Source organism: Alligator mississippiensis, chromosome 1 (genome assembly GCF_030867095.1).
Source record: "Alligator mississippiensis isolate rAllMis1 chromosome 1, rAllMis1, whole genome shotgun sequence".
In the NCBI taxonomy this organism is placed as follows: Eukaryota; Metazoa; Chordata; order Crocodylia; family Alligatoridae; genus Alligator; species Alligator mississippiensis.
The window spans coordinates 409,928,308-409,953,841 of NC_081824.1; the positions used below are offsets into that span (position 1 = coordinate 409,928,308).

The 25,534-nt window shown below is 40.9% G+C and overlaps 1 protein-coding gene across 9 annotated transcripts in view; it reads right to left on the reverse strand.

Annotated features, from left to right (window-relative positions):
* ENOX1 (ecto-NOX disulfide-thiol exchanger 1) overlaps positions 1-25,534 on the reverse strand; it is a 541,543-nt gene that overhangs the window by 430,828 nt on the left and 85,181 nt on the right. For 7 of the 9 annotated variants that reach the window (XM_059725304.1, XM_059725332.1, XM_019500473.2 and 4 more), the window contains one exon: positions 2,116-2,189. The exons of the other annotated variants lie outside the window; for them this stretch is intronic. The gene's annotated coding sequence lies outside the window, so the exon portion shown is untranslated. The remainder of the gene's footprint in view (positions 1-2,115; positions 2,190-25,534) is intronic. 9 annotated transcript variants of the gene reach the window in all.

A 25,534-nucleotide genomic window follows, 5' to 3' on the forward strand; every position in this document is an offset into this window, starting at 1 on the left:
GCACCGATATATGGTTCACTATTGATGCCACTGAAGGGCATTTAAGGCACTGAAACATATGCAGGGAGCCTGCTCCCATGCACTGGAAATCCAGCAAGTCAGAGCAGACTTGATTAATCAAGTCTGCTGGAGCATGTAAATTGATGTGCTCTGGCAGCCTCATGTGTCATGCGCATCAGCAGTTCAGTATGCCTTCATGCTGAGAAAATGGTGGCAGTGTGCTTTAAATTAAAACATGTTCAATGTGCTTTAGTTAAAACCACACCGCCACCATTTTCTAAGTGCACAGGTGTGCTGCACCACTGATGCATGTGACGTGCAGGCACTTTTCATTAGCCTGGCTCACTAATTAAAAGCACCTGGCACCACATCAGGAACACATGTAAAAATGCTCTTACGTTCCTCCAAGGAGAACAAGTTTAGGCCACAAACAGATTGAGACTATCATTAAATAAAAGTTTGTGTCAAGTTTAAGAACAAGGTTTAGGCTTATTCTTCAACTGGGTGTAGGTATTAATTACAAGGCAGATGCTCATAGGGCTTAAAAATACAGGGAACAAACATGGGAGCTAGCCACAAAAGTAAAACTTACAGGATGGCTAACACATTTCCTTTTAGCGCAGGCTCTGAATTGCTGATAAAAAGGGGAATCTAATTCTACTAAAGCTTTCTTTTAAAGCCTATACTCCTTCCACATATAAGACGATGTTACTGCTGCCAATCCCATAGAGACTCTGAACAAATTGAAAAGGGAAGGGAAAAACCCAAAGATGTAAAAAAGGCAAAAATGAAAGGCAAAAAAAAAAAAAGAAAGAAAAGAAAGAAGAAAGTAGAACAAATTAGAGAACAAAAGCACTAAAGGAAGAGCAGAATAAAGCTAAAGGAGAGAAACAAAGGAGGAAATTCCTGAAATGTGAGGGAGACAAGATCAGAGAAACTTGCCCTCCCAAGTCCTTTGCATGAGTTGCTACTGTTTGCTCTATGAGGCCCTGCTCTGCTCTCCATCACAGGGTCTGGCTCTTTTGCACTAACGATGCACATGTCCTCTCTCTCTCTCACCATCCCCACCCATAAGGAAATAACAGCCCTTCTCCAATTTTTTCCAAACACTCTGGGATCTCCAGATAAAAATACAGCTATATAAATATATTGTATTTTCATTAGGGAACAACCAGGTTAATGCCAAATTCTGTCCTTCACCAGGGGTACCACTACATCAAGAGCTAGTCCTCGTTTTTATTTCATAAGAACAATTCATTCTTTGCCATTCAAAATCTCCTTTAAGCTCCCTGTACAGATCAAATAAAAGTTTGTTTGTCAAATCCATCCATTCAAAAAACCTGCTTCTCTTTAGATCTAAAATGGAAAGACTGTCTAGATCAATAAATCCTTTTGAGAATCTCTTAATTTCCTTCTCTTCATCAACAATAGTTCAGCAGCATTTTCAAGTACCACAGCTGTTAAGACCTAATTTGAGTGACTCCCAATGAGCTGATAACTATTTACCTATACTTGTGACTTTATTCTTTAACACCTGTACACCTGCATGTCTCAGGTGACATTCCAGCTTCAACAGCATCCAGTTTTAACATAAACTTTAAAAGACAGCTAGATTTTGTCTACTGCGGGCCTGATCCTGCAAAATTTTTTTTTTTTTTTTTTTACATATTTAACTTTACTACTATGAGTAGTCACAACTGAAGTCAGTGAGAATAAGCACAACAGCAAAGTTACATATATGACAAAGTGTTTGGAGAAGCAGGACTCAAATAGAGAACTGTATCTTAGCCTTACTGATTCTCCATCTTTTTTTGCATTCCCAACTTCCATAACACTACATGCACAAACACATTTGCACTTAATTTGAAAAGAAACTTCCATATTTGCTATGCATCTCTCTCTAAACAACAACTTTTTATTATGCATTTCTAAGTTTTGCCATACAAATGACACACACATTACTGAACATTTATCCCAGCAAGAACTAACTTTTTACCTCATTTATGACAAGAGATTTATCAGGAGATTTAAGAAATGCAACATTAAACTGACATTAAAGCATATAGCACTCTCCAAATCATTTAACACAACATATAGATTTATCCTATATGGTACCTTTGTATTGCAGATCTTCTCCAAGTTTCTTGGAGCATACAATCAAGGTTTGCTTCAAGTTCAATGTTCAAGAGCTGAAAAGGTAAATCAAATACATTAAAAATATCTTGCTAAAAGTCAGTGGTTTAAGCACATAAAAGAAAAAGTAAACTCAATGTACAAAATTACCATTTGGTAATAAGTTTCAAATATACCAGTCATTTACCATCATGCAGAGTATTTTATGCATGATAAGAATGATGCACTATTTGATAATCTGCTGAATATCAGAAAAACTATATACATCTTTAAAGTAAACTTGGATGCAAAACTCAAAAATAGTACAATATAGGTTCTGGAAACATGTTTCAGACTACTAATTTTGTAACAACCATCCATAATGACAGAACAAAAATAAAACAAAACAAAAACCTTACATTCAATATGCAAAACTGTTAGTGACATACCAGGGGGAAAAAAATCTGTTATTAAACCACATACACTGCTATATATACACATATTTGAGCCTTAAACAACCTTGGATTTGCAGTAGAATAAGGGCACAAATAAAAGAACCATGTACAAATGAGGATCATCATCATATTTTGCCATTTTAGTCTCATGAAATGCTAAAAAGGGCAATTCTATGACATTCTAAATGTTGGCTGCATACAATTTTGCAGGCACATGCATAGCACCTAGCCACAATTATTCCCTAGAGCCTCTATAAATTCTCCTAGTGATTCTGACACAGTGATGCATAGATGGAATAATCTATTTGATAAATCTAATGTGGTGAAGAAAGCATGGGGGGTGGTGGGGAGACAGTTAACTCAGAAAGATGTAGCATAGAAAGAAAAGAAAACAAACAAGCAAACAAAAAATCAACAGACCAGGGAAAGAAAGAAAAGAAAACACAGAAAGAACCGGCAACAGTTTAAGTGTCTGGCTATGCTTCAGTATGTCTTTTTTATGTACCATCACTTCGCTGATATCCCCATCAGTTTCTATCTACCAATTTACTTTGAATATTTCTAAGACACCTATCCCATCACTATCTATGATTTCTGCAGAAAATGCTGTTAGACAATAATAGCTCTACAAGTGAGTCTACACTAGTTTCTTGCCCAGGTTTCACCTGCAAACTACACCATTGCTGCCACTAGTATGAACTCTCATAGAGATGGAGCGAAGGCACCCCAACAAGATTAAATGATCCAGTAGTCAGGAAAACTATGCCCACCAGCCATTCATATTCTTGGTCACGTAACTGACCTTTTGATGAAAAACAGGTATTTCTTAGTGTGAATGTGCAGTTAGAGAAATATAAAGTACTTCCATTCCTCTTAATGTGCTGTTTATTCTAAAGTCCGAAGATAATTAACAGTGCTGATATTTTAAATTTATTTCCCTTATCATTCCTGCAGAAACAAACAGGCATAAAGTTCAGGGTGTTTTTGAGAATCAGAACCAGAAGAAAAATTTCAAATCAATAGTTTGTGAGGATTTTACCAATTCTTTTTATCAGAGATACAGCATATTGACTTGCAGTTACTATTTTATATTTAAAAAAAAACAAAAATCCCACTTGACTCTACATTCCATATATTCCAGGAAATCTTTAGAAATATGACAGTTTCCAAGACTGTTTACTCCATATACTCATTTATGGCCCCTACTGTTTCTGTCAAATGCATGACTTTAAAAGTTTGGAATCCACACTAAAGGTGTATGAACAACAGGGCTATCTCTCTGCATACCATTTGATCCCCAAAGGTGTCAGTGCCTCCAAGAAGAGAAACACAGGAATCACAAAGAGAATCCCATTAAAGCTAAAATGAAAATCAGCCAAACATCTATAAAAGCAATGGAGCTACTTAGTAAGTTATACCATCAGGAACAATACAAAGAATTGTTGAATAATCCCTACCACTATCTCTGTTTCTTTTTCTTTACTTTCCTCCTGGTCCATCACTTAGCCTTGTGATGTTCTCTTCTTCAGATGTTGTAAACTCTCTAATCTACCCTTTCCCCTCTTGTGTTTCTGTCTCATCTCTTATCCTTTTTTCTGCCAATATCTTCTGCCTCTAGTCCCAGTTCCCTGCTGCAGTGTTTATTCCACATTAACATCAACTCATACAGGTTGAACTCGGCTGGCCCAGTGAGGCAGTGCCTTTCCTACAAGTTGCCATTTGGATTCCATAGGCTTGTCTACATCAAAGTTCTGCCAGCAGATTTGACAGATAAGGATGTGAAAAGATCCCACCCCATATCCAACACAGGTCTGCTGGCGAAACCCACGGTGTGGACAAGGATTTGTTAGCAGCAAATTCTTTCAAAATTTGTGGGAGCTGGCATAGCTCTGACAAAAAGCCTCCTTCTGCTGGTATTTCTGGAACCAAAATAGTAAAGGGGGTACATTTTTCTTCTAACAACACCATTCAAAATGGGAATGAAGTATCAAATGCCATCACAATGTCAGATGGCACTGACTGAGCTGGCAGGCAGTCTGAATCAGAAATGTCTGATACATGAACTACTCTGATTCATCTAAAAGGGGTGTTAACCTAAAGCTTCATTAAAATAATGTAGTTGTAGTCATCATTCAACTATTTCAGCAGTGTAGTAACTTGCTACCCAAAATGCACAGGAAAGGTCTGGGATATCATGCACAATATGCTGTGTGAAGGATCTAGTTAAGGGGAGGAAGGATCTAGTACAGGGAAAGGATCTAGTAGGAGAAATATGGTTCACAGGTATGGCATAAGAAAGTGCCGCTGTATCTGCCCGGCAAATCAGCTATCACACTGCACTGTGGTGCTCCTTCTAAATACTTGCCTGCAAACGTGACACAGAAAACTACCTGCTCACACTATTGTTTAACTGGAACAGACCTGCACTCTTGTCACTACCATATCATTTCTAAAACCCTGCATCCAAGTAGCATTCATTTTAGAAGTGGACATTCTGAAAAACACATATAGATATGAAACCAATCAGAAATAGTATTTATGTGTACTATTCTTCTTTCTTTATCATCATGGGCTGCATCTTAGAAAAAAATTATGCCTTCCAAAGTTATCCTACATTTAAATACCAAAAAAAAACCTACCAGAGTTACTTACATCTTCATTTTCCAGTACTGACAAACTGACAGACTAAAGGACAAAGGCATAATTTAACAGACTGCTCTGTGTAAAGACACAATACAGTGCACAAAAAAAATTCATCAAATGCCCCTGTCAGTATGCCTTACAAAGTACAGCTTAATGAACGTATGCAAATTGCTATAATATATAAAATGTCTGGTACCTCTTCAACTAGTAATGCGCTTATGAAGAAATCTATAGAGGATGGTAAGATACATCAATCTAATTTGTCTTTGAAATAAAGCGATTTGGTTTCCTCAAGATAATTTCAATCTCTTTTTTTAATGCCCGATGGCACGACAGCAACACATTACATGCAATGAACCACCACTCTAGACCCTGGAAGACAGGATTATTAAATAGAAAAAGCATTTGGCTACAGACAAATTGAAGGCATGCTGCTGCATACTGGTATAACTTGAATAGTTTCCTCAGTTGTTTTGACGTCTTGGCGTTTATCATTATTTCCAAGCCTGCTGAATTTAAGCACGCCCCTTTTTTTTTCACAATTTCAGCTTGAAGTGAGATTTCCCACCAACTTCCAGATTTAAAAGTAAGAATCCTAGTCACATTCTCCAGCACTGACCACAACTGAGGGATGCATCATAAGATGTGTAAGGAGCCCAAGGTCTTTTCAGCTGCTGTATTTTTAACACCATCCTATTGGAGCTGATCTACCTTCTTTATCAAACCATTTATTTCAACAACATATAGCTTCTGAAATATTTTTTTTTTAAACCCTGTACTTTTGGTTGATAGTTTCCAGATTTTTAGGAATAAAAAACTAGAAATCAAATATTGAAACTATTATAAACCTGTCATTGTTTTTCAAAACCAACATTTTTTCTTAAAAGTGTTTTTTAAAAAAAAACCTTTTTCCCAGTTTGACAAAGAAAGAAAAACTATGGAAAGTTGGGTGGGTGGAGAAGCTTAAAATTATTTGAAATTTTCCATGAACATTAATTTCCTTTGGCAACCACCTATTCTATCTATGCAACTGAACATTTATACAAGATTCTTCATCTTAATTTGTAACCACCGTTAGTGATATATTAGAGAAATAAAAATAGATATACCAGCACCCATTCATCAGTTGTAGCAGCCATGGTTACTACTGAATGCTGAAGCCTCTAGCCTCTGCAGAACACTTCTCAGCCAGGTACAGACATTACACTTTTACCGTTATAAGTTATCAGAAACTGGTCTATATCCAGAACAGAAGTTCAGCGCACAAAACCAGTCTATACCTGTTAATAGAACAGAAGTTTGGCACACTGGTTAAAAATGGCAAAACCCAGTCTAAGATTTGCTCCCTCTCCCACAGACGAGAATGAATGTGTGTTGTTTGCTACTAATCTAAACTACACCACTTACAGAAAACCACGCAACTTGGATCAATTCCGCCTCAGGCTTTTTGAATGTTTAGCCCTCTATAATGAAGAAAGGGTTAGTTGTGCATCACACAGTAGAACCCTATGGAACGTGTTTGGCCAATAGCTAAGTTTTAAATTAAATTACTAGGATAAAAGATTGTAATTTACAACCTTACAACCAGACTTCTCCTGTTGGAAGAAATAGTATCTTATTTTGGGCAAAGCATAAAAAGAATAATGCAACAAAGTAAACCAAGCAAAAACTGAAAGACAGATACAGATTTCCTGCATCCTCGTCTTTCTGTTTTTAGACCTGGGTATGGCACAGAAAAATGCTGTTGGTGTCTGCTGAGGATCTCTGAATGACAAGCAAGCCAAAAGGTGTCTATTCCAGTTCTTTTAGACACCACACACTAGACCTCCAAAAATCCACTCACTTGGAAGAAGCCACATTTATGTAAAATGTAAGTTTTCATATTAGAGAAAAAGGTTTCTTATCCTAGGATGGTAAAAACAAAAGTTAAAAATAATACAACAAGTAATTATCTATTAATCTATATGAGAAGAGCATTCCACTGTCAGATATGCTCACTGATTGTTTTACAACCTGAAAATAAAAACAAGATACAGATTTTGTCTAATAAATAAGTGATCTCACCAAGTCTTAGATCATCCCTTACCCATTTCATATTATTACTGAAGTAATTACTGCAGTTATCAAACACATACATTTTACTCATCCATTAGAAAACATGACTAAGTTGGATGGTCTACAGTACTGAATTTTTGCATTTCTGAAATCAGAGGGCAACAATTTCAGCATCAAGTAAAGAAATACTAACTAGCATGGCTTGTTTCTTTGCAACATTATTCTCAAATGATTATTTTAGAATTCCAGATTTAGAATTATATTAGAATTTTAGCATTTTGATTATTTTCACCATTAATGTTTTCTCAGTTAACAATCAAACAATAACTCCTTCAATAAATATGATATATTTTAAGATGTACCTGTTTAATAAGGTAGTTAACCCTATTAGTTTGAAAACAGGAAAAAGGTAGGGCATGGTGGCACATGAAAAGTAGGTTGCTCCCTATAAAAACTCATGCCTCTCCAAACCAGTTAGGCCACAGACAGACGTTACATTTGTAGGATTAAAATAGCTGAGTGGACAAAAGTGCCCATCCCCTATAGTGCTACAAAATGGAAGACGTTCCACAAAAACAGGAAACAGGAAATGTAATGCTACATATAACATCTGTACAATGTACCATAGTGTTACAGGAAAATCTCTTGGACCCTCAGCACTGTGCAGTGCTCTGTCCCTCCCCTCCAAGGGCAGAGGGAGGGACAGTAGGGAGGGCAGTCCCTGATTATTCTTAGTCTTCTAATTCCCTGAAGGGGAGAGAAGGGAGCAAGCAGCAGCCCCACCAAGAGAGTCCAGTGGCAGCTGCCCATGCACTGACAGCCTGCCACCCCCATGGACAGAGAGGCAGGGAGCAGAACTGCAATCCCTACCATGCACCCTACCTGAAGAGTATTGCAGCACTTCTTTGTTTCAAAGTTCTGTGACACATCTAGCACTATAAAAGTAACATCTGCCCATGACCAATCTTTAAGGTGCCACCCTGCCCTACTTTGTTCATCATAATTTTACTTTCAGATAGGCACATTCGTGGCTCTAGTTCATTTCCAAAAGCCCCATACACATAGACTAAAATAAGGGAATAAACAAATGAAAAGTATTCCTTTATCATACTTCCTTTATTCAGACTTCCACTTTTATTTCCATCATCATCACCACCAGTATTTTAGAAGAACTTTTCATTTTAAATTTAGTTCAGCAGCATTTTCCACCTTTGACTCTACATCAAGGCCCAAAAGTTTGTGCTTGGCATACTTAATAAAGGCAAATTAAGGAAGCTAAATACATCCCACCTCCTCTCTTATCTCCAGAACCCATGTGAAATTATACTAATTACCATAAGTCAAATTAAACATTCTAACTTTTCTGTGGAAGAGAAAGGAAAAGATTATACCTGGGAGTCAATCTTCTTACAGCTCCCCTAAGATGCAATGTCTAATACATTTAAGAAAAGTATTGTATAGAGGACTTCGGCTTCAGTATATCAAAATAGCATTGCTAAAATATATTAGCATGTGTATCATTGATAAAATTAACTTCACACACAGTGTGCAATGAACTGTGCTACAAGATAATGAAATAAGACTTTTTAACCTGTTTAGTCATTTTCTCCATCAAGACACATTGGTATGTAAAGTCTGGGTTCACATCCTTAAGCATATGTGCAGGGAAAACACAATCACTGGCTAGGCATTTTTGGGTCCACATTCATTAACTGATTCCCAGTGGCCCTTGGTAGGACCAAGTGAATGCTCTGGCTATCACAGAAACTGGGAAGATGTCAGAACCACCCATCCTAGCCTTTAAACAAGCACCAAACCTCACCAACCTCATCACTAGGGATCCTGGTGGTCTCTGATTTAAAACAATCCCCAATTTTCAGTTAAAAAAGTAACCCCAAATCCAAATTTTTCTGTGATTACATGAAACAAATGTGGATTTGGGGTTACTTTTTTTTAAACTGAAAATTGGGGATTGTTTTAAATCAGAGAAAACCAGGATCCCTGCTCATCACGAGAAGCAAACTTCCTATGGACCAAAACACACCAAATGAATCCAGACCATACAATGACAAAAAATGTAAAACCTACCAAGACATCTCCACCACCCCCACAATTACTGCACCCAAAACAGAACCATCAACATTCCTGGAATTCACAACTGCACCTCCAGAAATGTTATATATTTCATCCAGTGTATCAAATGCCCTAACGGAAAATATGTAGGAAAAACGAAACAACAGCTGTGCACCATTACCACACACTGGAAATCTATCAAAGACAAGAACACCCAATTAGCTGTGGGGGAACATTTCTCAAAAGAAAACCACTCTCTAGCCAATCTCTCAGTTTTAATCCTCAAAGGAAATTTACAAAACACTTTTCACAGACAAGCCTATGAACTTCACTTCCTCAATCTACTGGATACAAAAATCATGGACTAAATATAGACACTCAACAAGGACTTTGGCTTTCATTCAACAAGGACACTCCTCCAGAGAGGCAGATCGCACGTTTGAAAGAGCCACCTGGATACCACGTGAAGAACTGCTGCAGTACAGAAGAAAACCCCCCACAAATCGCACACTGCTGGTTATGACATATCACCTCTCCCTTGAACCTGTACAGAAAATTCTCAAACAATTGCAACCCATACTAGAAAGAGACCCTATTTTTAAAAAGATCTTCCCAGAGCCACCCGATCCTAGCCTTCAAACAAGCACCGAACCTCGCTAACCTCATCACCAGAAGCAAACTTCCTCAAGCCCAGAACACACCAAAAGGATCCAGACCGTGCCATGACAAGAAATGCAAAACCTGCCAACACATCTCCACCACCCCCACTATTACTACACCCCAACACAGAGCCAGCAGCATTCCTGGATTTTACAGCTGCACCTCCAGAAATGTAATATACCTCATCCAATGCACTAAATGCCCTGATGGAAAATACGTAGGAGAGACCAAACAACAACTGCGCACCAGAATGAACGCACACCAGAAATCTATCAAAGACAGAAATACCCAATTCCCTGTGGAGGCACATTTCTCACAAGAAAACCACTCTCTCTGCAATCTCTCAGTCCTGATCCTCAAAGAAAACTGACAAAACACTTCCCAGAGACGAGCCTATGAACTCCACTTCATCACCCTCCTGGATACTAAAAATCATGGACTAAATATAGACATTGGATTTATGACACATTATAATCTGCCTGACATCTGACTCCTCAGGTAACTCTCCACTTTCATCCCCCTTTTCTCTCTCCCTGCCCCCCCCCCCCCAGCCTGTGTCTCACACATTGACTCCTCAATCTACATTTTCACTGACTACCTGTCTTGTATGCATACCAGCCCAGCCTCTGGCTTCTTTACTTTTCATTCCATCCAGGAAGAGCACATACCAACTGCTGAAACTTCCTTAGCCTGACAAAGGGTTTTTGAACCCGAAAGCTTGCTTAATAATTATTTTCCAACTATTTGGCTTGGTCTAATAAAAGATATCAGATTCACCCACGGAAACTTATCTGCCTATGTCCTTAGACCAACATGGCTACAACCTACACCCCTGAAACTAGAGATACATACATTCCCCTTCCCCTCCTCACCTGTCTTGCACCTACTGACCACCTCAATTTACATTTTAACTGACTGGCTTTCTTGAACACGTCCTGGCCTCTGGCTGCTTTACTATTCTGTCCAGGAAGAGCACAGACTATCTGCAGATGCTTCCTCAACCTGACAAAGGACATTATACCTGAAAACTTGCAAAGAAGAATTTTTCCAACTATTTGAGTTGGTCTTATAACAGATATTGGATTTACCCCAAAGAACTTTGTCTGCCTATGTCCTTACACCAACATGGCTACAACTTACACCCCATTCTACCTGCGTGACATTTGGACAAATCTTAGGCATCACAAACCCATGATCCTATTCCACCTCATACACCAGTCACAAAACTACCAAGATGATTTTTATGCACCTCTATTTTGTCTTAATAAATCCATAAGCAACTAGACTTGGCCTACTACACATGCCCAGAAGCAATCCAGAAAAGCCATCTCAGCTCTCATCTTGGGAATGCATGAATTCTGCATCTATCCCCAAGTCCTTAAAAAGGGAAGGGAAGAAAAAGTACTGAATGACTGTCTGAAGCTAGAATCAGTGTGGCTATCAAGTTAGATGCATTGGTTCATGGAAAAGTATTTCCTCTGAATATTGTCAAAATTAGAAACCGACTTCATAGAGAAGAAAGGATAAAAAGCACCAGAACTAGTTTGTCTGCCTTCCACAGCAGGAGACAAAAAACAGGGGCTGCGAAGGGGAACAGCAGGAGGATAAAGTGAGAGAATCCAAGAAGTCTGGTTAAGTGACCACCTCTGCCACCAAATGAAAAGGGAAAAGAGGTACCCAAATGTTACAGAAACATTAAAAAAATTACTTGTCCAGGGAAAGTCAATAGGCTTCCGGAAGAGTAGGGTCAGTGCAGTGATAAATAAAGAAATGTCAGGCTAGCAGAGCATTCTTAAACAAAGGGGGCTAAAATCTACCGTAGGGCCATTCTCTTCTGTAATAAGGAGATTGATACCTAGAGGCATATGTCCCAGCAGACAACTTGGCATCTTGTCTGTTAGTATCAAGATAAATCATTGTGTACTATGGTAGAACCTGTAGTCTCTGAGGGCCACATGTCTGTACGAATGATGAAAACAGCTGTGTTTTGTTCCATCTAATGTAAATTAAGTGCAGAGCTCAGACTCCGGGCAAGTTTACAACACAGGCCTCAACTGAGCAAAGACTGGTTACTGTGCTTAGGTTGCGGCCTCCTGACTATTAGTTTCTTCTTGGCCCTTTAGAAGTTACAGAGGGTAGAGGCTGAACTCTGAGTCATAAGATAAGTAACAAACTATCCCTCAACATATTTGGATGTTGTATTTGGATGAGTTTAACTTAATTTCTTTATTCATGTTCTGGAAGAAGTAGGGCTATTAGTTTCAGCTGTAAATGCATTTACACTAAAGACTAATGATACATGTCAGTGAGGAGAGAATTCTAATACAATAAAGGGCTTAGTCTGTCTGTCTAGCTCCATGTCTGTCTGTCCATAATGCTTTTGGCTAACAATACATGCGCCACCAAGAGGGCAGGCAGCAATTGGCTGCACAGGCCCAAGTTTGAGCCGCTGCTGGGGAAGTTGGTGGTGGCAGTGAACACATCCCGGCCACCCAAGCAGCAGGGCTTCCCCATGCCTCCCTGCCTGACAGGGTTGGTGGTCATGGTGGCAGCACCCCCCCACGCATCCCCAATGCCCCCCAGAACAGCCAGCAGGGAGGGGGAGGCAGCGGGCAGGGAGGGGAGCAGGGCAGGGGGAGGCGAAGGGGAGGGGTCACAGTGGTGGCTGTTGTCAGGGCCGGGTAGTAGAGAGGGAAGGAGAGAGAGGAGCAGGAAGGGGGTCCTGACAACAGCCGGCAGGGAAGGGGAGGCAGTGGGGAGGGAGGCTGCATGGACCCGAGCAGGTACGGGCAGGGAGAGAGAGTCCCCGCGCCAGAGACTGGAGGAGGACACTGCAGCAGTGGAGGGAGTCTTTACATGGCTGGCCCCAAAGGGTGAGTGGGGGGTAAGGGGGAGCCATGTAAACACTCCCTGAAATCCATCCTTCTTAACAGGCAATTGGCTAGTAATAATATGAAAGGACCTAGGAAAGCTTTGAGACTCAATTCATCTCCCAGTTACACCAGTATAAATTAAGTGTAACTACACTGAAGTCAATATAAAACATACAGCTGAAAAACAACATGAGAAAAATCTGATTGTGACTGAAAAACCCCCACAAATCAAGTATAAGTTTAGAGATATATAAGCTAATGATTACAAAGGTGTACTGCCAACAAGCAATAGTAGTATAACTAAGGGAGGACAGGGGTGGAGGGCAGGCAGACCAAGACACTAGCTCTAGGAGTCGACTTGGGAGGAGAGAGGAGGGGGAGTGCAAAAATAGTCACTGCTGCTGCTTTCCTAGCTTCTGTAGCCTAGTAGTGGTTTCTGCCCCATGTACCACCACAACCCAGGGCACAGAACTACCCAGTTATGCAAGTATACTTAAAGGTGCTAATAAGATAGTCACAGAAACAGCCAATGCACATGATGTAACAAAGAGCGTTGTATAAAAAAAGCATTAATAATAGTAGCCCTTATTGATTCTTTACAGACAAGGTTATTTGGGTAAATCTGATATCTTTTATTAAAGCAACTCAAATAGTTGGAAAAATTCTTCTTTGCAAGCTTTCAGGTACAAATACCCTTCATCAGCTGAGGAAGTGTCTGCAGTTTGTCTGTGCTCTTCCTGGGTGAAATAGTAAAGAAGCCAGAAGCCAGTATGCATGTGATACAGTCAGTCAGTGAAAATGTACATTGAGGTAGTACACTTATCAACACGTTGATCTCCATATGCTTTCCAAAAAGTGGATTCTACAGATGGGGAAATTAAACAAGCTGAAAGTTCAAGCAACTTTGGCAAGAGCACACTACCAAATAATGGCAGAACAGGAAACAGAGTTTCCCACTGAACCATAAATCATAAAGCAAGGGCGTGTCATCCATTTTGTACACCCTGCAAGATCATACCTCCTGCATGGGGAATTGATAGATATCTCAATAAAGTCACAGGAAAGGGTTTAAAAAAACCCTCAAAATAATCCTACAAATCCTTAAATCCTTATTCAGGCAAAGCTTTCATTGCAGAGTGTAAAACTGAAGAATTCAAAATTTGACTCAATAATAATAATACTAAAAGTTAATCTAGAAGAGCTGACTTATGAGAAAATATTAAATACATATGAGCTTGATTAAACTACAATCAAAAGGAAAATGTGATAATCATCTGTAAGCATTAGGAAGATGCACACACTAAAGAAAGGGTTCCTTTGGATTTCTTTTTAGTAGGGATTTTCAAGAAAATATTACTGGGAATAATGTGCCTGCACTGAGCAGGAAAAATTTAAACTGACAGGAAAAGTTTCCTAATAATGGAATGTATTCTATTGCAGAATAATCTTCCAAGGAAACTGGACAAAGTCCAATCACATTTGAAGCCAAACTGGACAAAGATCCTCAGAAAACAATCCAGCGTTAGCTGGGATATGGACTAGATGACTCAACAGCTTTTTTCATTTTTGAATTCTTACCATTCCACTGTATGAAATAATCCAATAAAACCAGCGTGAGAGAGAAATAAGTTTAGCAGCAACTGCCCACTTCTCTGCTGAGAATACTGAAGAGTGCAACCAGGGCATCTTGTGACAGGGAAAAAGTATCCCCTATATCTCTTTAGACCAGGAGTGGGCAATTATTTGGGCCCCCCCCCCCCACACACACACACACACCAACTCACCAAAACTCCCTATGCAGCTTTGGGCTGGTGGGGAGCAGTTTTTGGGAATGGGATGGCTGGACAAGGCCAGGATCATGGGGCCAGGAGGAAGGGCAGTGACAGCTCGGGGCCTGAGCCTGGGCTGAGCGAGCCACAATCTGCTTCCTGCACACCCTTTCCCTGTGGGGGAATGGAGGGTGTGTATGGGGATGTGTGTGGGTCAGGGGATTACCTCAGCGCTAGGTCCCAGGAGCCAGCTAGGGGTGAGGTGAAGGAAGAGGCGGGGGGGGGCACTGCCTGGGGGCACTCCACCTGGGACCGAGTCCCGCCTGGGGCAGCCTGCACTGCACTCCTGCCTATGCCCACCAGCCCAGCCCCAGCACTGGCTGTCCCCTGTGCATAGCTTCTGGCAGGGCTGTTCCTGGTGTGGCTGCAGATAGCTAGGTGCTGCTCTGCTCCTCTCACCTCCAGCGGGAGCTGCCCAGCTGAAGCTCCCTGCCAGCACACCTGGAGTGGCACAGAAAAGGCAGAAGTGGGAAGAAGAGCCATCACTGGAGGCAAGGGGAACAGAGCAGCACCCAGCTGACCCAGGCCCTGGCCAGCACACACAGCTTCTGGGAGGGCTATTCCTGGTGTGGCTGCAGCCAGCTGGGTGCTGCTCTAGCTCCCTTCACCTGCAGCAGTGGCTCCTCCTTCTGCCCTTGCCCCTGATGCCCCACTCTGGCAGGTAGGCGGGAAGGTCCAGCCAGGCAGATCCCACTAGAGGTGAGGGGGGCAGAGCAGCACCAGAAGCAGCACCAGAAACAGCCCCGCCAGAAGCTGCATGCACTGGTCAGGGCCCCCAGCCAGCAGGATCGCAGCATGGGCTGCCCCAGTGGGAGCTGCTGGGGCTCAGCTCCATGTGAAGCACCACAGGGGCAGCCATGGGTCAGATCCAGTCAGTTGGCAGGCTGGATCTGGCCTGCGGGCAGTATTTTGTAGGGGTGTGCAAAAAGGGCTATCCGAATTCAATTCGGATTCGGCCCAAATCAGGGACAATGATTCAATTTGTTGATTCGGATCACAGCTGAATCTGAATCTGAAGATTCAATGTTGATATGGAGAATCAGCAATTCAGCCACAGACCCAGCTTTAAATGTTTTTTCTACAGACCTCGAGGTACCAGGTGTGCTGCCATGCTGGAGCAAATGGAGCGTCCCACAGGAGCATGGGGGCTCCCCGCATGCTTGGCGGTGAGCCAAGTACTTTCGGTCCACTTCCATGTCTGCCGTCAAGTGCACAGGGGGGGGGAGGGGCCCTTGTGCCCCCCCGGCTCAGTGATCAGCCACGGGGGGACCCCAGGTGCCTCCCCAGACCCAGGAAGCACCAGCCACCAAGCCAGGGGGGACTCAGGGGGCCCCTGCACACTCCCTGGTGGATCCAGAAGTGGACTGGAAGTGCTTCTGGTTCGCTTCTGGGTCTGCTGCCAAGCATGTTGGGGACCCTCCATACTCTTGTCAGATGCTTCATCTGCCCCACCATCTCAACATTCATAAACCACCTGGTACCTTGAGGTATATAGAAAAAACATTTAAAGCTATATGTCTATATCCAAATCACCAAATCTTTCCAAATCTCTTCAGATCAATTTAGAGGGTTCCAATTAGATTCAGAGAAATTAAAGGGTCTTCTGATTTGATTTGGATTCAGAGATTTGGCTGCCGAATTGGGCTGCATTTCCACCTAATTGAATCAGGGACCGAAGCTTTGCACAGCCCTAGTATTTTGCCCACCCCTGCTTTAGATGCACAGATAACACTGTACTTTGGCACAATTGTTATAAAAACGTACATTTATTGCTTCTTCCTCCCTCTATGTCCTTAATAAAATAACATTAGAAGAAAAAATCGACCTTGTGTTGTAAACATATTGATCTTGATTTCTGCTGTGCCAGCTGTTCATAATTGGTTTTAAGCTGACCTAAGATGCCAACTGCTGTCAAGCCAAAAAAAATCCCCAAACCAAAATACATCCATTAAGTACATATTCCCACTTAAACAAGCATGCCACGCATTGACTATGAAAAAAGTTTCAAAAAATATTTGTATTAGTTTTTATAACTATGATATTTGAAAATGAATGTTTAAAGATTTATAGTTTAATTGTTTAGAAGTGTCAGTGAGCCACAGAGTTAATGTACCCTCTGCTGTCTATTAGGCAATGGCAGCAAAATATACAAGTTCTCTTAAAGAATCACTATTCAATTCAAAGGATCATGGTTTCCCTCAGCAGGGAATATTACATGTTCTCAATAATGCATATATAAAAATATTTTCTGAGGGATTTCCTTTCAAGCATAATACTCGTCTTCTATCAGTCCACTGTAATTCCACTGTACCCATAGCATTCTGACTTTTCAAATGCAAAACAAATGTCCCACCCTTTGCCAGCCAACCCAAGCTGGACAGACCTACATTTCCAGAGTTCAGATAGGCGTAATAGCACAGAACATACTTTTCTATAAAGCAATGTATGAATGTAATACCTCCATAAAAATGGAATGGATCAGAATACTGTTTTGAACCTCAACATATCTGATTAGTCATGGAACTAGAAAAGTAGATTTTCTGTTTTTAAAAACATTTATGAAATCTGAGCTTGACTTGCTAAACACTAATCAGTGCCAACTTTGTATTAGATGAGTAGAATTCAGCCTCCCTTTCTCCTAATGAACTCATAGCAGGCATGAGTTTTCCTGTCACTTCCCTCCCCTTTTTGATAAGGCAAAAGTGTTAAATTAAAATACAAATATGTTATCCTTCAGAATTACTTTTAATGACTTACCTCTATGATAATTTTCTTTTAACAAGACAAAAATGAAAACAACAAAGGGCAGCACTACACTCAATTCCCACAGGGTTTTATAATGTTATCCATGACCCACTGGGATGGGGAGACAACCAGTAGAAAGGCTTGGGGTGACAAGCTCTCTGAAAGACTCCAACACAGGAAGTGACCCACTACCTAAAGAAGCCCAAGTTGTGAGAGTTTCACATTTTCAGGAATAGTCCTTGGAGTGTTATGAGAAGTTTCTCAGTCCCTGCCACCTACAGACCTGGTACACAGGCAGTTTCCTGTGAGAACAGTCCTCCACTTGGGAAGCAGGCAGAAAACAAAACTCCTAGGAAAGAAGAAACCCGGAGGGTGGGAGATTAGGGAAAGTGCTGGTAGGGCTTTTAGCAGAAGATAAGTGGACACCAATTAAAATAAAATGAATTAGTAATAGGTTAATTAGTTATCAATTAGTTAATTACACAGTTGACTAAAATTAAAGAAATTGTTTTTATGTTCTGAATGTATGGGGACTGACTAAAAATAATCATATTTTAAAGGTTCTAAATGTAATTAGTGCACTAAGTTGTGAAAACTTCTGCTTGTGATACCATTTTCCAGCAGTTTAAGAGGTTGTTGATGCTGTAAAATCACCATTTATACATAATGATGTATGCAACTCAATACTTTACTGAAAATTTGGAAAACGTGATACATAAGAGTGATCTATGATACTTAAGGCGCCATGGTTCATTTTCTGACTGCAATTTATAGTTTAGGTAATGGTCAGGGCTGCCAACTATCCATTCGTTTGCAGACACTCTTTAAACAAAAATAGATGCCTTATCCATAAAAATCCATAAAAAATAGAGACATCCATAAAAACATTAAGTAACCAGAGCCTCTTGTGATGTCACAATCTCAGCTCCTTCTTTTTTGGTTTGGAAGAAATGGAGTCCAATGCAGTAGTGGTGTTTTAAATTTATCATAATAGCACAAGAAAATAAACTAATACTCACAAAATTTGCTGTATGTTAAAGTGTCTGCAAGTATCATTGTGTACCCACTTAAGCCCACAACTGCCAATTTTATTCACACAATACAGACATATCTTATTCTAACTCAGTTAGATAATACCCTCTCTCCACATAGTAAGCCATTCAACCTTTAAGGAAACAAATCTTCCCAGCTTTCCACCAGACCCCAGGTGGCTTGGATTTTCAGCTTAAGCCTTCCTAATACACAAAGGACTAGATATTGAAAGCATTATTTAGAATTTACAATTCATAAAATGGGGTTTTAAAAGGTACAAATCTTCACAACTTCCCCAAAAGCAAAGGATTAGATGTGCAATAAAAACCACCAAAATCTTAAACCAAACATAACCCAAGGTGAGGGTTAGAGTCCTTTATTTACAAGGTGGGAAAAGACACTAGCCATACAAGTTAAATATCTAATGACCCGTTCCCCACTTAAATTATTTTGTACGGCTACTTAAAAATTGCAACTGTAGTCTTGCTAATATATAATAAAAAGCATGAATGACTAAGCAATTAGCCTTAATATATTATGCCCATCCTAGGTAGGTACCCAGATGTTCTGGCCCTACTTGAAAGAACAGATAACCTGGGACACCTATTTTCTAAAGAAAATACTGTTCCGGGTTGCCTTCTCTTTAGTTCACTGGATTTAACTTTTTTACCTTCCCTCTCAAAGATGTAGATTTGAGTACATACAACACCATCTTCTATGCAAGAATGATTTAAATTCTTATTCTACAAACCTATGAGTAGTAGTTATTTACTCTGCAGATACAGTAACGTCACTGAAATCCACAGCATGACATTTGGCACTACTCTCCATGAGAATCCAGAGGAGAGCCACACGCATGATCAGAGGTCAGGAAAACAGACCTTATGATGAGAGGTTGAGAGCTATGGGACTCTTCAGCCTGGAAAAGCACAGGCTCAGGGGTGATCTGGTGGCCACCTATAAGTTTATTAGGGGTGCCCACCAGGATCTGGGGGAACATCTGTTCACCAGAGTGCTCCATGGGATGACAAGGTGGAACGGTCACAAACTCCTCCGTGATTGTTTCAGGCTGGACATAAGGAAGAACTTCTTTACTGTCCAAGCCCCCAAGGTTTGGAATAGACTGCCGCCAGAGGTGGTTCAAGCACCTACTTTGAATGCCTTCAAGAGACATTTGGATGTTTATCTTGCTGGGATTGTATGACCCCTGCTGACTTCCTGTCCCTGGGGCAGGGGACTGGACTTGAAGATCTTCCGAGATCCCTCCAAGCCCTAATGTCTATGAAATCTATGAACCTCAGCTCTTCCAGCAGCATCAGTTTATCTCTAGTGAAGAGGCCTCCATGAATACTGAGAATTAAGCTAAGGTCATCAAATAGTTTTTCAGCCAAAACTATTTGTCACATTTGCAGGTAGTATTGGTTGCCCTGAAACTGCATTTTTTATTGAATTTTTTTTTTTGTCAAAGAAAAATTATTGTCAAACCCATTTCTTTAATGTCTGCGAAGAAAGACACAGTGTCTATAGATTACCCACAAAGTAAGGTGTGTCCTGCAGAAAATGTGGCAGAACTGAAAGTTGTGAGAAAGTTAGTCAGTGTTTTAAAGCTGAAAAGCACTCACACTCGCTGGCAACAGGGCCTTTCACACCATTGTAAGAGATTCTCTAGCCAAACCTCACAGTGATATTCTGAAAAAAATGAATCTGCTTCATTTCCCATATAATGTTGTCTACCGTAACAGTAAGAAGGTATCTTCTATGAAGTGGAATAATTTCCAGATGCCTTGGGAGCCACCCATCGGCTCGCACCACAGACCTTCACAGTATTATGAGAACAAATGAGGGTAGAGTGACGTGTCAAATGTCTGGTCCTGGAATATGGTAGGCAAGTACCCAGGACTATATTATGAAGTACTACATGCAGAATCAGTAAATCCTTCATTAGCTCTTTGAGTGAGAGAAAGTCTCTGACAGGTGGTTAATTGCTAATATGGTATAATATTCCCACCCCTTATTCTACTCATCTTGTATGTCAGACACCTAGTAAGGATACATAACCTTGATTTTCACTGTCCCTAAGCTAACAGGGTCCATCAATTAACAACTCTCATTCTAAACTCATCAATCCCCTGAAAAGTTAGTCTTACAAGGAAACTGCGTCAGCTTCACGGTGGGAATAAGACATTCTAAAACTACAGTTCAGACACTACTAGAGATGACAGATTATTCCAAAGCCCTCTCAAATTCCTAGTTCTACACATCACGGGCATCAACTGATCACCGATGAATATCAAGGAGAAATTAATTTCTCAAATCTAAATGAAGAGGAGGTGCAAGCATCTCCTACATCACATTTAGAATCACTGAAACAAGAGAAACATGGAAAAGATTAATGGCACATAGTTTTACCAGTAGGTTCTTACCACAATTTTTATTCAGCAGCATGAATGTGGACTTCACTTAGTTACAACAGGACATGGGGAAGCCAGAGCAGATAACAAAACCAAATCTATAAAACACAAGCCTGTACTAGGGATCATATTTATTGACACAACCATCTAACAATTTTGTTCTTACTGCAAGAACCACAGTAAACAGAACAAACCCAACTGTCACAATAAGACTGATTTAACAAGTTCAGCTGCATCTCAAGAAAAACACTGTGTCCCTAAATCTTGGTACAGTAGGCACTCAATACAAGCTTAGCAGAAAAATAGCCTCTCCATCATTTATTCATACATCTATGAAATGACTGCCAGTGGCCAGAAAAGATGAGAGTAGCATGGCAGACAAATTCTTACTCGTGTCACTCAGATTTTAGCTTATATCTCATTTAGTAATTTTTTTTAATAAAGCACTCTGTTTTTATAACCTCAGGAATTTAGCTTAATGCAACTCTAAACATACCCATTTAAATTGGAGAGGTCTTTCACCACACAACCCTATAACAAAAAACTATTTCACACCTTTGCCCCCACATGTGCTGTGTTTTTTTCCTGCTTTTACTGCATGCTGGGGACTGTCTCCCTTTCACACTCCTTCACCTGGTTACTGAGAAGATCTTTCTGAACATTATTTAAAACAAAGGGAAAAAAAGGAACTCATCCTTCACAAGTGACCCTCAGCTCTACAAGGTATAAACAGATATACTGTATTTGGAACATTTTCTAGCAGAGACTAGTCAAGAGCCAGAATATTTGGATCCAGATTTTGAAACACCTCCCCTTCCAAAGAAACTGCTGGGGTTCAAAAATTCAATGCCTGTCCTGAACCCTCTCTATCTCCACTGCCAGTTTTTCAACACTTTCCTCTGACTGTCAACTTGGATATGTGGGCATGTGCATCCTAAAGTGGAACTTTTATTATTTGAACATAGTGGTAAAATGCTGATGTCACTAAACTAGAAATCCATCACCAGCTTTTTGATTATGAACTATAGTAAGATCTTTCTCAGAGTCATGAGGCTTGGTAATCTATAAGCCTCTCTCTTTCCTTTAAAGCTCTCATCTGCTATTTTCCCTCAATGGAGGGAATCCTGCTTCATTGACCTGATTTCCCAAGATCTCTGTAATTAATCTCGTGGGAAGATATTTTATCCATTACTTTGTGCCAAAGCACCATATTCTCATATGGGTCCATGTGATATGACATTTCCCTGAACAGTTTACATTCCTATCCCATTACCTCCTCCACCAGCCTCCCCCTCCCTCCCAGGAAGAGGTTATTACTTTGGTTATTTGACACCTTCCTCTAGTATATCAACTTGTTTCCTCCAAGACTCCCTACGTCACATAATGCAAATATCCAAGAAGTGATAAGGTTCTGTGTATGCTAACGAAAGGCTGATCAGACAGTGACTGCTAATGGAATAGGTGTTGAACCCAAAATTGCTGTAGGGCACACTGACTGACGATCAAGCCAGAACTGGTGTACACAGGTAGCAAATGCACAGTAGAGAGGCACTTGTGCACCTTGCCATTAGCCTTTAACAGATTTTCCAACATCTGAGCAGTGACCTGTTAATAGCTTACATAATGAAAAACAGCAGAGAAATGAGTCAGTGTGCTTGGCAAATTCAGATCATTAACCAGGAGAGCTTCAAGTAGAACAAGGGAGAAACGCATACTGGAGAGAACATTAAAGAGACGTTTTATTAGTGAACAGAAGCAGGTGCATCATTCCATCAGAAATGATACAATGAGCTCTCTCATTTGAAAACTGTTCTGTGAGCATCCTCACATTTCAGAAGGGAATGAAATCTGGATTCTGACATTATAACCAGGTTGGCGAGGGGTTCTGTGGGGAAAAAAGCATAGCTCACACAACTCTAGGCTTACCTTAGTGTAACTACTGCAGAAGTTGGCAGAAACAGGGAACTATATCCATCCTTGGCATCATAAGGAGTATGTATGAACAGCCAACTGGAAGCTGCTCCAGTTGATCCATATGCCAACAAAAATGACTAAGCTACAGACAATGTGTCTTTCTTCACTGACAGTAAAGAAGTGGGTTTGGCAATAATCTTTCTTTGACAAAAAAAAATTTCATAAAAAATGCAGTTTCAGGGCAACCAATACTACCTGCAAATGTGACAAATAGTTTTGGCTGAAAAACTATTTGATGACCTTAGCTTAATTCTCAGTATTCATGGAGGCCTCTTCACTAGAGATAAACTGATGCTGCTGGAAGAGCTGAGGTTCACAGATTTCATAGACATTAGGGCTGGCAGGGACCTCGGAAGATCTTTGAGTCCAGCCCCCTGCCCCAGGGGTAGGAACTCAGCTGGGGTCATACAATCCCAGCAAGATAAACATCCAAATGTCTCTTGAAGGTGTTCAAAGTAGGTGCTTGAACCACTTCCATGGCAGTCTATTCCAAACCTTGGGGGCTTGGACAGTAAAGAAGTTTTTCCTTATGTCCAGCCTGAAACAGTCATGGAAGAGTTTGTGACCATTCAACCTTGTCATCCCTTGTGGCACTCTGGTGAACAGACATTCCCCCAGATCCTGGTGAACACCCCTAATAAACTTATAGCTGGCCACCAGATCACCCCTGAGCCTGCGCTTTTCCAGGCTAAAGAGCCTTAGCTCTCAGCCTCTCATCATAAGGTCTGTTTTCCTGACCTCTGATCATGTGTGTGGCTCTTCTCTGGACTCTCTCAAGCTTCTCCACATCCTTTTTGAATTGTGGAACCCAAAGCTAGATGCAGTACTCCAGCTGTGGCCTCACCAAGGCTGAATACAACGAGAGAATGATGTCCTGGGATTTGCTTGAGAAGCATCTATGGATGCAAGCCAGTGTTTTGCTCGCTTTACTAGCTACAGCATCACATTGAAGGCTCTTGTTCATCTTGTGGTCAATCATGACACCCCAGTCCCTTTCATCCGTAGTGCTAGCCAGCATAGCACTGCTGAGCCTATAAGCATGCTGTAGGTTTCTCCTCCCAAGGTGGAGAACCTTGCATTTTTCGGTGTCAAACACCATCAGGTTCTCGTCCGCCCATTTCCTGAGCCTGTCAAGGTCAGCCTGGATCAGCCTCCTGTCCTCAGGTGTGGATGCTTTACCCCAAAGTTTGGTGTTGGCGGCAAACTTGACCAGTCCGCTTCTGATGCCAACATCCACATCATTAATGAAGATGTTGAATAGTGTTGGCTCAAGGACAGAGCCTTGAGGGATCCCGCTGGTCACAGCTCACCACGATGATTGACTTCTGTCAACCACCACTCTCTGGGTCCAACCACATTGCCAATTCCCAAGCCAGCGGATCGTGGTGAAGCCGAGGCTGCAGTTGGCCAGTTTTGCTAAGAGGTGATCATGGGATACCAAATCAAAGGCTTTTTTAAAGTTAAGATATATGACATCAATCTCTTCCCCCTTGTCCAGGTGATAGGTCACCTGGTCGTAAAAGGAAATAAGGTTGGTCAAGCAGGAGCGACCTGCAACAAACCCGTGCTGGCTATCGCTCAGGATTTTGCCATCAGCCAGTTCTGTTGAGAATTGTCTCTTTGATAATCTTTTCTAGGATCTTCCCCGGGATAGAGGTCAGGCTGATGGGCCTGTAGTTTGCTGGATCCACCTAGATCAATCTAAGAGAATAGTCACATAGACAGGATTCTACTCTGGATAAGATTCTAATGAAATTACATAAGACAGCTACCAATACATTGCAGGAATCTATGCACTTATTAGTGCCAGGAATCCATTGCTTTTGAACTGAATAGTTACCATTTTATTATGCCATCTCCATTTGCACCCATTCAGTGGTTTATTTTAGATACGCTGGAAGGCCAGTGCACCAAGCTTCCAATCTGGTGCCAAGAACAAATGACTCACAGAATCACCTACTGTGGCTCACTTGTTCTTCCAGACCCTAGACCTATTGCTTGTTAGCCAATTCTCTCTCACTGGGTGCATCTACACATTCATTAATGAGCTGATTGTGGCGTGTTAATACTTGCACAGTACAGTCAGCACACTTTTGTGATACTATTGCATAGACTAATTCTACTGCACATTAACATAGTTTTTGCCTGCTGCACTAATATGCAGTAGTATTAGTCTACTCAGCATTTAGCGTCTTGTGTAGACCAGCCCAACGTCCAGAACTTTTAACTTCTATTTGTCTCAGACAACAAGTCTAGAGGAGTGCTGTCTAGCCCAACTTTTCTGCATAGTGAATTCCACGTAGAGCCACTGACACAAGCAAACATAGGTTTATTTTCAGATTTCCTGGTGCCACTTACTTTCCCTATGACAAACTAGAGCTGTTTGCAAGCGGAAAATTTAGCAGATGTTAACAATGGGCAAAAATAATAACAGTACAAGAATATGGAGTAGTTTCTGTGGAGAACTGGTAAAGTTTTTTCCTCCTCATGAAATCTGTTGACATCATATAGGCATGCATAGTAACAACAGTACAAATCAAATGGCAAACCTCTGATGCCCATTTAGAAACTTGCTACTAATTACATGTATGATTCAGACAAATTATGTTCTTTCAAACAGCACAAACTATTAGATATTTTCCTTAAAGAAATTAGGCCAGCCTAACTACAGA